This window comes from Alligator sinensis, unplaced genomic scaffold (assembly GCF_000455745.1).
Source record: "Alligator sinensis unplaced genomic scaffold, ASM45574v1 scaffold397_1, whole genome shotgun sequence".
Lineage (NCBI taxonomy): Eukaryota > Metazoa > Chordata > Crocodylia > Alligatoridae > Alligator > Alligator sinensis.
This window is the reverse complement of record NW_005842610.1, coordinates 882422-893631: the sequence shown is the minus strand read 5'-3', so window position 1 is coordinate 893631 and position 11210 is coordinate 882422. Positions and strand designations below refer to the sequence as shown.

Genomic DNA, 11210 nt, shown 5'->3' with positions numbered 1-11210 from the left:
TCCCTGAGGGCTAATCTTATAGGGGCTTCTATTTGTTGTGGAGGTAATAGGAGCATGTGCATGGGTAGTTACTGTATAGCAGTCAGTATGGTTAATTTCTGCAGCCTTTTGTCCCATGAGAAATTTTTCCTTTGTCTATACCCTAAATCTGCCTCTCTCTGGGCATGTCTACACAAGATGCTTAACTGCACAGCATCACAGTTTACTGCACACCAAGCATGCACATCTACAGGTGTGCATGCTTACTGCACAGTAAAAATGCTTAATCATGAGCAAATTTGCTACCTGCAAATACAAGTAGCAAATTTATGTGTAATTACTTATGGCACAGTAATGCATGTGTAGACATGACCTGGGAGCAAGTTTGCTCCTGGGGCAGCCCTGCCACTAGGGGGCCAGTCTGAGGCTAGCTCCAAGGATCAAGGCTGGGAGCCTCTCCTGCCCCAGGGCTGGGCTGCTTCTATGGCAGCCCCTGTCTCAGGCTTTAAAAGCCTCAGAGCCCTGGAGCACACAAGCAGGGAGTCTGAGACTACTCCAGACCCCTGAATTCTCCTGGGGAGGCTGCAGGCCAACTGTCCTAGCCTACCTGCACCCCAGCACTGCTGCCTGGCACCACACTGCCGCGCAGCTGCCAGGCTTGCACTGTTCAGGCCTGCAGGCTCCTGTAGGATCCAGCCAGGCCTGCCAGCTCCCAGGCCCAGCTGCAGGCAGCTTCTGGCTGCTGGGGCCAGGTCCACTTGCCTGCAGCCCACCCCCAAGCAGCCTGGGCATAGTGGGTTGGGCACCCCTTGGTCCACACAAACAGCTCCTCCTGCACTGCCTGGAGCATGTACAGTGGGGGCATGGTTGGGGCATAGTGATGGCATAGGTGAGGGGGCTGGTCCCAGGGTACCTTCCCACAGAGGCTCCCTGTGGGGAGGGTAAAAGTGCAGGCAGCTCCTCATCCCAGTCATCTGGAAGCCCTGCACCCACCAAGCCTGGGTGCTGTGTGCTGAGTGACAACACAGCAGAGCAGGTGACCTGCAGGAGGCGGCGGGGGAGTGGGATCTGGAGCTGCGGTAGCAGGTGCTGCCAGAATCCTGGCCTGTCCCAGCCTGGGAATGGGTCAGGGGAAGCAGGCTGCCTGTGGCCAGCACCCAGCAGCCCACTGGCCTCAGGGGAGACAGCGGGGACAGGGAGCTTGGCCAGCACCCACCTGGGCCTGGGCCTGCCTGCCTGACTTACTTACTGTAGTCCCTTGCCACCTGTGCATGTCCAACCCCTGATCTGAGGCCAGGCAGTACAAAGCCCCAGTACAGAGCATCTTATCTCTGAAGTGTTGCAAATACTCACAAACAGCTTCTGTCTCATGGGTTACAGGGCCTGCAGCTGAACACATAGGAGAGGCCACCCTTGGCAGATGAGATGTGGGCTCCAGGTCGCTGCCGCCCACAGCCAGGGCTCTGTGTATGTGCTGTCTCCACCAGGATCCTCCTCCTGGACACCCTGGTCATGGCATCAGAAGACCGGCTGGAGGACACTGAAGCCTGGTAGTTTGAGGATGTGGCCCACCAGGACAGGTGGCAAGCAGAGGACATCACCCACAAATGTTGCCAAGACTGGGCAGACTGGGAGCTCTGAGTGCAGCTCCTGACCCTGCAGTGTGGGCGGGTGAAGGTGCTGTGGGAGAAGAACATCATCCTGACCTGGGCAGTGCAGGCCATGTACAATGACCATCAGGTACTAGACACCATTCTGGCCCTGGTAGTCACTTTCATGCTGCCTGCTACCCAGCCCCTGACCCTAGCCCCACCTGCCCTCTGGCAGCCACCCACCAGGGTGAGGCTGGAGCTGCTCCAGAAAGTCCTATAAGATGGCCTGGGTCATACAGAATGCCTCCAGCCATTGCTCATCATCCCAGGTGTGCTGAACGATGTACCACCACCACTCCTGGCTTGCCCAGTGGGCCCAGATGTGGTGAGGCTGGAGGCCTAGGAGGGCAATGCTGACCCCAGAGGTGGCATCCTGGAGCCCATAGTTGGCATCCCTGGTGGAGTCTGGCCAGATGGACAGGGTCAAGGTGGCAGGTGCATGGCAGTGGTCCTGGGATAGCATGCAGAAGATGGGCAGGTGGTCATTGTGCATGGGGAAGTCAGGAGGAGCAAGACAGCTGTAGGTCAGGCAGCGGTTGGCATGGTGGGCTAGCAGGGCCAGTGCAGCGGCCAGCAGGAGTGCAGGGCACTGGCTGTTGCTGCCGGGGGCAGGTGCTGGAGCAGCCATAGGTGGGGAGGCACAGGCAGGGAGGAGAGTGCTGCTGCGTGCTGTCCCTGTGTTAGGGATGCTGCTTCTGGCGAGGGACATGACTGGCCAGAGAGCAGTGAGTGGGGCTGCCTTTTGAAGAGAGCTGCCAACTGCTGGCAGTTGCAGCTGAAGTTCCCCCCAGTGGTGGCAGTGGCTCATTGCAGGGCCCTGGGAAGCAGGAGCAGATTGGCGGCAAATCTGCACCAGCTTCTCTGCATGTGTAGGCACCTGTCTAACACCATTTACTCACAAGTTACATAGGGCACGTGTAGATGAAATGATATTTCACATTTACGCTGACACAACTACATTTGTGTTTGCACGACCTGGGATTTCCAGTCACTCTGAAGTCTATTTAGCGCCTTAAACTAACACTACTTGGAGATGTGTTAATTTGTGGTGGTCTCTAGTTACACTGTTCCAACATTGGATTTGTTCATGCAAACAGTTAGAGACTCCAAAGACTTCTAATTAATCTCCTTTGCCATGAGGGGGTGCTGTGTTCCAGCCTTTAGCTAGTAGGTGCTGCTGTGCATTGTATTTTTACCCTCCTTCACTCCTCCCTCCTCCCTCACAGCATGCAGTTCAGGTCAGGACAGGTCTGCTCAGACCAATTATTATTTTAAAATGGGGGAGACAAGTAATCCCTTAATTTTCTACCCCTCTTAATTCTTCTGCCCCCCCCGCCACCTATAGTGTATGTCTTCTCCCTCTGCCCATGTACCCTCCTGTCCTCCCGCCTCTGCCATGTACCCTCCACCTGCGACCCCCGCACCCCCTGTTGTGTGCTGCCACTGCAGTGGACATAGCTCCTGATGACAGCTGCAGCAACACCATAATGATAAGTTGTTTGCAAGTAGTTTGAAACTTTGGAGTGAGTGGTTACATGACTTTCTTCAATATTGCAAACCTTCTGAACTTCAGCACATTCCATTTCAGAACCACAACCAAAAGTCCATGGGCAGGATAATCCCCGCCAGACCCGATGCCCAGGATATGCAGCATCTCGGGTGATATTTAGGTAATATGTCCCACCAAACTTGTCGCGGGGGGGAGGCGGCAAAAGTCTGTTTTTTCAACTGTGCGTCAAACCCCGATCTTCTTCCTCGTCTTCCTTTTTCTCCCTCCTCACAGAAACATTTTGTGGGCAGTACTCACCATGTGGCATCAACCAGCCCACAGCCCAGTGACGAGGAGAGTAGAGTGAAGATAGTAAAGAAGAGTAGAGTTAAAAAAACTTCAGTTTTTAAAATTTTTTTACATTTTGTATATTTTTTATATTGTTAAGTTGTATATAGTTATTGCTAAAGCTGCAGCATTTTCAGTAAAGTGTGTTAGTTTTGCTTTATATATGTATCATGTTTTCTTTGGGGTGGGTGGGTGGTTGGGTTGGTTTTCAGAGTCTGTGCCTGCCTCAGCCTGGTAGGGATGCTGTGCTTGGGCGGGGAGGGGGTTATGGAGTCATGGCATTACTGGAAAGAGTTGCAGGGTGGACTGTTATCAGAGGGAGGGAGGTTGAATGCTTGTTAAGTGCTAGCTAGGGTGCGGTGCAGCCAGCATGTCCTGTAAGAAAAAAGACTAAACAACTCTATCCACCCTCAGTGGCAAGCAAACAATCTGCAAAACTTCTTCATGCATGGACCTCCCAGGACCTTTAGCTTTTAGCAAGTCTTTAAAGACTTTAGTAAGTTTTTAATGCATTATAATGCATTTCATATGCATGGCTGCCGAGGGGGGTGGGAGATTGGGGTTAACACCTGCTGCCACAGCTCCAAAACAGCTTCTTTTTTATGAGTTTTTTCTTCGCAGGCTGTCCTGTTATGGGAGGTGGTGCAATGAAAAATAATTGTTTTTTAATGCTTTCTGTGCAATAGAATGTTTTCTTTGCAAAATCCTGCATGCAGCACCTTTCAGAGCTGGGTTTGCAGACCACGCCCTCCCCCCAGTTGGCTGCAACCCACTCCCCCCCAGAGAGAGCTCATCAGATTTTGTTCAGAATTGCTTTATCCTCCCTTGCCATATCTCTCCTCTCAGCCTTCTCAAAGGACAGGGAGAAGGTGAGAGGGAAACAAGGAGCAGCACTCCCAAGGCAGCCCAGGGTAATCTGCGAATCTAGGGTTCAGGTACCTCTAGGCCTCTGAAGAATCAAGTGTATACAAAGAAAGCATCATTATGGGAGAACTTATTTTCATCCAAATTCAAGAACTTTGTAATACTTCCTTCTCCTATACTAGGTATTGGCATGACCTCATCATATGGGTCTCAGCTAAGCAGGGAGCTGCTAACTAGGTTTTCAAAAAGCACTCTGCTCCCTATAGAGAGGCCAGAAGTATTATGCAGCAGATGGCTATCCCCAGACATACTACTGAGGGACCTGGAGAGGAGGCCAACCAATCTGAAATATGGGTCCTGACCTGAGAAGCTACTGCACCCACTCCTACCCCTGGCTGGTTGCAAACCACTCCCCTGCTGCCAGGTCCATGCCCTGAAATCAAGCAGGAGCAAGTACAAATCAGAATTTTTTGCTCCTCATCAAGCTGTAAAGCTACAGTGAACGTGCACCCCAACCTCTGCTCCCTCAATTTATAATCCTTGCGCGGGGCAACCCGACCCCACCCCCCGCCCCAGCAGCCTTGATTTGGTGTGGAAAAAACCCCAGACACGCTGGTACTGGGCTAGAAAAAGGCGCAAAAAGAAGGTGGAAACATTTGTAAAGTCTCTGGGTTTAAGCAGGTCTTAAACCCCACACCACACCCCAACCCATGGCCTTGCTTTCGCATTCCAAAACAAAGGAGACAGTGCCTGGCACCTGGCTGGAAAAGAGCATGAAAAGAATCTTGAAAAAACACATTTTCAAAGTTTCCGTCTAGGGAAAATGCAAGGAAGTATTGTGAAGGGTGAGCCAAATAGCCTGGGAAGGCATGAGTCCCTGTGGGTGACTGCAAAGTGGCTGGTGGCTTGTAAAAAAGAAAGCCAGGCTGCTGGGGGGGGTGACACACAAGCCTTTGCAAAATGCTGGTGTGCAGTCCAGCACTTGTGCGTTGCAACCCACCCAGGCAGCCCCCCCTGTTTACCTCTGGAACCCCTCGTGTATCTGTGCAAGAGAGATTACCAACCCCTCCCCTCTGGCACCATGCAGCAAAAGTCAGGAAAAACGAACAGAGAGAAATGAAGCCAAACAATGAATAAAATCCACCTTCACAATCAAGCAGTGCAAGGGTGGATATGGGGGTAGACACAGGAAGCCAGGTAACCATGAAGTTTTATTGTTTGCAGCACACTATTATAGTTATTTGGGCTACTTTGCCTTCACCCCACCATGACTCTGAACTGCCCCCGTCTCCCTGAAACACAATGGTGCCCTTCTGGCCCAGCTGGCAGTCATACAGCCCTCCTGTGACCCCACTGAGTTGGGGTGAACAGGCTCAGCTGTAATTGCCCACTTGTCTTGCACAGAGGCACGGATCTCCAAATCTGAATCAAATCAGGGGACCAATTAAAAGGTCTGAATTGATTTGAAGCTCGCTGAATTGATTCACAAAAGATTCAGAAAGCTTTGGTGATTCGGGCTGTTGGGACTTGCAGTCCCTATGCCATCAATCTTCCCAATCCTCTCCTGAGCTCAGGCCACTGTCTCTGCCTGCCCACACCCAGGTACTTTGCCCATTCTGGATACTCACGTCTACCTAGTCCCTCCTGGGCACCGGACCTTTCTGTTTCCCCCCACCAGGCACTGGACCTTCTCTGGTCTCATTTCCACTTTATTCCTGAGCTCTGTCCCTACTCCTGGGCCTTTTGAGATCACCTCTTTCACTTGTCTCAATCTCTAAATGACCAGACCCTACCTCAGCTCTAAGGCTCTTAACCCATGGGAGTGCAGTCTTCATCTGTCTGCTGCTTGCTCAGGAGCTCATTCCATGTCAGCATTTAGGGTGTAACTGCCTTCCCCAGCTCTGGCCCTGGGTTTATCTCCTGGTTAAGCCCTGCACCTTTCTGGTTAGGTGCTCCCCTGCTTGCTGACTCAGCAGCTTCCAGAGCCTCCTCCCTGCTTAAAGTGATGGCCACACATGGTGCCTGTTAAAGTTGGGTTAGTGCTTATACCAGGACAGAGCTAAGACCAAGCAGGCTTAGAATAAGAATCATAGAAAATTAGGCTTGCTGTATGCCACACTGGGGCAGGACTTGGGTTAGCATTCACACCAGAACAGAGCTGAGGCCTAGCACGCTTGCTGAATGTATGCCATATTGGGGCAGAGCTGAGGTCTGGTGGGCTCATTGCATCCCCACTGGGGGAGAGGGGGCATTATAGCAAACAGAAAACTGGTGAGCTACAACTGGGTGTCAGTGTGGTCAAGGTATACTGAAGTTGCACCCTCTGGAGGTGGGAGTGGGTGTGGGCTTGGATCCAGCATAATCTTCCCAGTCAGTAGAGTTCAGGAAGGTTGAAAGTTTGCCCATGGAGCAAACAAGTTGGAAGGACTGGGAATGGTGCATCCTGGGATGCTGGAAGAATGAATATAGAGCATTTCATCTCCCCAGAGGAGACTAACAATACCTTGTGTGCCCGTCTGGCCTCGAACATCCGATCCCGTGTGGCTCTGGCCCGGAAGTTTGATGGTGCTCATCTTGCCATCCCCGGTGGTCCGTCAAGAAGGTGTTTGCTTCCAATATGATCTTCCCCAATCTCGCCTACCATGACTTTGCATATTATTTCAGTGGAGGGTCCGACCAAGTGGGGTCTCCAGATGGTGGGACGTTTATCCGGCGATCTTCTGTGAGGCTCCACCTCCCCTATACCTTGCCCTTACACCAAGCCTAGATGGGTCACGGTTGTCCTCCCGGCCAGGCTCCTGACCATTGAGCATCCTGATCACTTTTGTAAGGGGGGATTCTCCCTGATACCGCTAAGGTGGCCTAAGGTCACCTGCCCGGGTTGCTCGACTGCCACTTTTTCCCTAAGGCCAGAAAACAACCCCGGGGTTTACCTAACACTAAGGTCCTAACAAGAGCTCCGATCCTCAGACCCTCCAAAAGGGGGAAACATAAAACCCAAAGAAAACCTAATATTGCACTACGAGGGATCTGACTGTTCCCTTGCTGGGTCCTTCTGCTAAGTTGCCAACCATCCGGCCTTCAATACAATGGGTCTAGGTTAAGCCCTGTATGTGGCCGGGGTGGCCTGTGGGCTCTCCCCTCACTATTCCTCTCCCCCGACACCCAGCCTTTTGTGTCTTTGGACCCCCTGTGGTCCCTCGGGAGCCTGTCTTCTACTTACTTGCTGGGTCGGTGTCGCGCTGCTGATGACCGTGCTTCGCAGCTCTCCACACTGCTTTTGCCTCACTTCACCCACTTGGTACTCCTCTCTGGCTTCTCCGTTGCCCCCAACAGTCTCACCTGGTCTGGCACACGGGATTGCATTAGCCTTTCCGGCCCCTCCGTTATAGTCACTGGCATTGGGGTCTCTCTGCACCCTTCTGCTCCTGTACCCAGGTTCCCAGCCGTAGGGAGCCGCCTCCGGCTATCAACTCCTTCCGCTGCAGCTAGCAGCGTCTGGCTTGCAGCTCGTGTTGGAGGGTTCTTCCCTGATGGGGAAAGCAGCCTCCAGCTCTCCTCACTCCCATGGGAGCTTTGAACAGACACCTGCTGCTGGTGCCCCTGCCGGCACCACTCTGCCCCCTTCCTCTTTGCCGGCAGCCCATTTTATTTCTGCCATCCGGTGATCGCCGCTGACATCATCAGCTGGCCGCAGCTGTATAAAGGCGCGGCTGATGATCTGCGTGGGTTCTTCCTCGGGTTCTGGTTTCACCGCGGGTCCCGTTGTGGGTATTTCCCTTTACCCTGGCTTTTTTCTCTGTTCCCCTCTGTGGGTTCCTGTCCCCGGGGTTCCCCCTTTGTATTTTCCCTGTGACATAATCCCCCCCTTAAGTTGCCTTGGGGCGGTTTGTTTGGGGTTGTTGATATCCTACCTGTCCTGTCCCGTGCTTCCGTCTGTTTTTGTCTTTCAGTGACATCTTGGGATGTATCATTGCATTTACACAAGAAATCTGCCATTATGTTGTTTACTCCTGGCTGGTGTAATATTCGAAATTTAAAGGGTTGGAGAGCCAGAGCCCACCACATAATTTGAATGTTGTCTGTTTTTGCTGTGCTGAGCCACCTTAGTGGGGCCTGGTCTGTTACTAATGTGAACTCCCAATCCATTAGATAGTATCTGAAGTCCTCAACCGCCCACCATATTGCTAAACATTCCCACTTGATCGTGGCATACCTCGTCTCCACTGGTAATAACTTTCGGCTAGCGTAGGCCACTGGTCTTTCCATCCCGCCATCCTCTTGTGTTAACACTGCCCCTATGGCGGTCTCCGATGCATCTGTCTGTAACACAAAAGATTTTTTGAAGTCAGGTGTGTGTATAACTACATCCTCACACAGGGCTTTCTTCAGCAGTTGGAAGCTTCTAGTCATTTCCCCTGTCCACTTTACCCCTTTCCCAGGGGGCTCTTTTAGAGCATCTGACAGTGGGGCCACTAGTTTGGAGAATCAGAGTACAAAGCGCTGGTAGTAATTAATCAGGCCAAGAAATGACCGGAGTTGCTTATGAGTTCGAGGGGCTTGAAACTTCTGGATGGCTTCCACCTTGTCGGCTAGTGGTCTAATTGTTCCTTGTCCCACTAGAAATCCTAAATACTTCATCTGTTGTTGCGCCATAGCGCATTTTTGGGGGTTTGCTGTTAAGCCTGCCTTCCTCAGTTCTGTGAGTACTGCCCTTAAGGCCTGTAGATGTTGTGTCCAGGATTGCATGAAAATGAGGATGTCATCGATATGCGCAGCAGTATAACCTGCGTGAGGGGACAAGATCCGCTCTGTTAGGCGTTGGAATGTTGCCACAGCACCATGTAGCCTGAATGGCATACGTACGAACTCATACAACCCCCAAGGCATTCCGAATTTGGTTTTGGGCCGTTCCCACGGGGCTACCGGGATTTGCCGATACCCCTTTGCCAAATCTAGGGTAGATATGAATTTGGCAGAGTTGATTCGCTCCACCAGTTCAGTGATGTGGTGCATGGGGAAGGCATTGAAGATGGCTATTTCATTTAGGCATCAGTAATCTACGCAGAGTCTTAAGGTACCATCTGGTTTGGGTACCGGTATGAGAGAGCTCCGCCAGGGGCTTTGAGAAGGCCGTATGACTCCCAGCTCTAACATTTTCTCAATTTCCTTATGTATTTCACCTGTGAGATGGTGAGGTATTGATCGCCATCGATCTCGCACTATGGCACCTGGCAGTGTGCAAATTGAGTGATAGGTTTCTTATACCCATCCTGGCTCTTCCCTAAATATGTCTTTAAACTCCATAATGAGCGTCCATATTTCCCTCTTCTGAACAGTTGTCAGGTTCTCCCCAATGCGGATTTGTTGGTCTGATTCCTTCGCCCTAGTGTTTGACTCGTTCCCTTGGGGCCCAAGGTCTTCTGACCCATCTTCCAGAAAGGCGGGTCAACCCTCAGGCTGTTGCCACTTGCGTAGGAGGTTGATGTGAAAAATTTGCTTTGCCAAGAGGTGACCCGGCCTATATATACACCTCATAATCTACCAGCCTCCCCGCCTGGTTATCTCAAAAGGCTCTGCCATTGTGTTAATAACTTGCTGGTAGATGTGGGTAAGAGGATGAGCACCTTCTGTCCGGGTTGGAACTCTTGTTCTTCGGCGTGCGCGTCGTACCTCTCCTTTTGTTGCCGTTGGGCCTGCCACAAGTTATCCGTGGCTATGTCTCTGGCTAGCTGTACTTGGCATTGGAAGACTTGCTGATATGTCATGGGGTCCTGAGCCGCTGCGGAGGGGTGCTCCCAGTCTTCTCAGCAAAACCCGAGGATGGTGCCCTAGTACCAGCTCAAACGGTGAATATTTCACCGTTAGCCTTTCCGGCCCCTCCATTATAGTCACTGGCATTGGGGTCTCTCTGCACCCTTCTGCTCCTGTACCCAGGTTCCCGGCCATAGGGAGCCGCCTCTGGCTTTTGACTCCTTCCACTGTAGCCGGCAGTGTCTGGCTTGCAGCTCGTGCTGGAGGGTTCTTCCCTGACAGGGAAAGCAGCCTCCGGCTCTCCTCGCTCCCGTGGGAGCTTTGAACAGACACCTGCTGCTGGTGCCCCTGCTGGCACCACTCTGCCCCCTTCCTCTTTGCCGGCAGCCCATTTTATTTCTGTCAGCAGTCACCGGATGGCATCATCAGCTGGCCGCAGCTGTATAAAGGCGCGGCTGATGATCCGCGTGGGTTCTTCCTCGGGTTCCGGTTTCGCCGCGGGTCCCGCTGCGGGTATTTCCTTTTAACCTGGCTTTTTTCTCCATTCCCCTCTGTGGGTTCCTGTCCCCGGGGTTCCCCCTTTGTATTTTCCCTGTGACACCTTGGAACAATGTTGGTAAAATGGATCAAAGATAACCCACACCTGTAGTGACATGACTTAAATACATTTAGAGGGTTCTTAGCACATTTTAACATCCTTTAACAAGTGAAAGTTCCCATTTTAAGTGCTTTTATGATGGCTTAAAATGTAACCTGTAACAGCATCCATTTGTTCAGGTACATTTTAATAATAATAATGTCTAGTGTTATAGGATCACACTGAAGTACCAAAGTCCTCGTAGACACCTAACATAAAATAGGATTGGTTCTTAAGTTCTCTAAGTCCAAAACAGCAATCTAAAATGCCTACTCAGGGTCTACCTAATCATAGGATCACTTACTTCTCATGAGGTATCTGCTAGTCTGGTCTGAAAGTCCTGTAAGTACCTACAGTGTAACATGTCGGAGTCCCAGGGGTGGCCATGACACCCTTTGGTTGCTCTGTGACCATGCCCTACTCCGCCCCTAGGGCGCCTTCCTGTCTTTTCTGCCATGCCTTGATGGTATTTATAATACATAGGGAG

The 11210-nt window shown here is 51.7% G+C and overlaps 1 long non-coding RNA gene across 1 annotated transcript; it reads left to right on the top strand.

The window, feature by feature from the left end:
- Positions 1-1448: 1448 nt before the first annotated feature.
- Positions 1449-3476, top strand: LOC112551802. Its single transcript, XR_003096113.1, has 3 exons — positions 1449-1719; positions 3220-3301; positions 3415-3476. It is a non-coding gene; the product is annotated as an uncharacterized LOC112551802 (long non-coding RNA).
- Positions 3477-11210: the final 7734 nt, after the last annotated feature.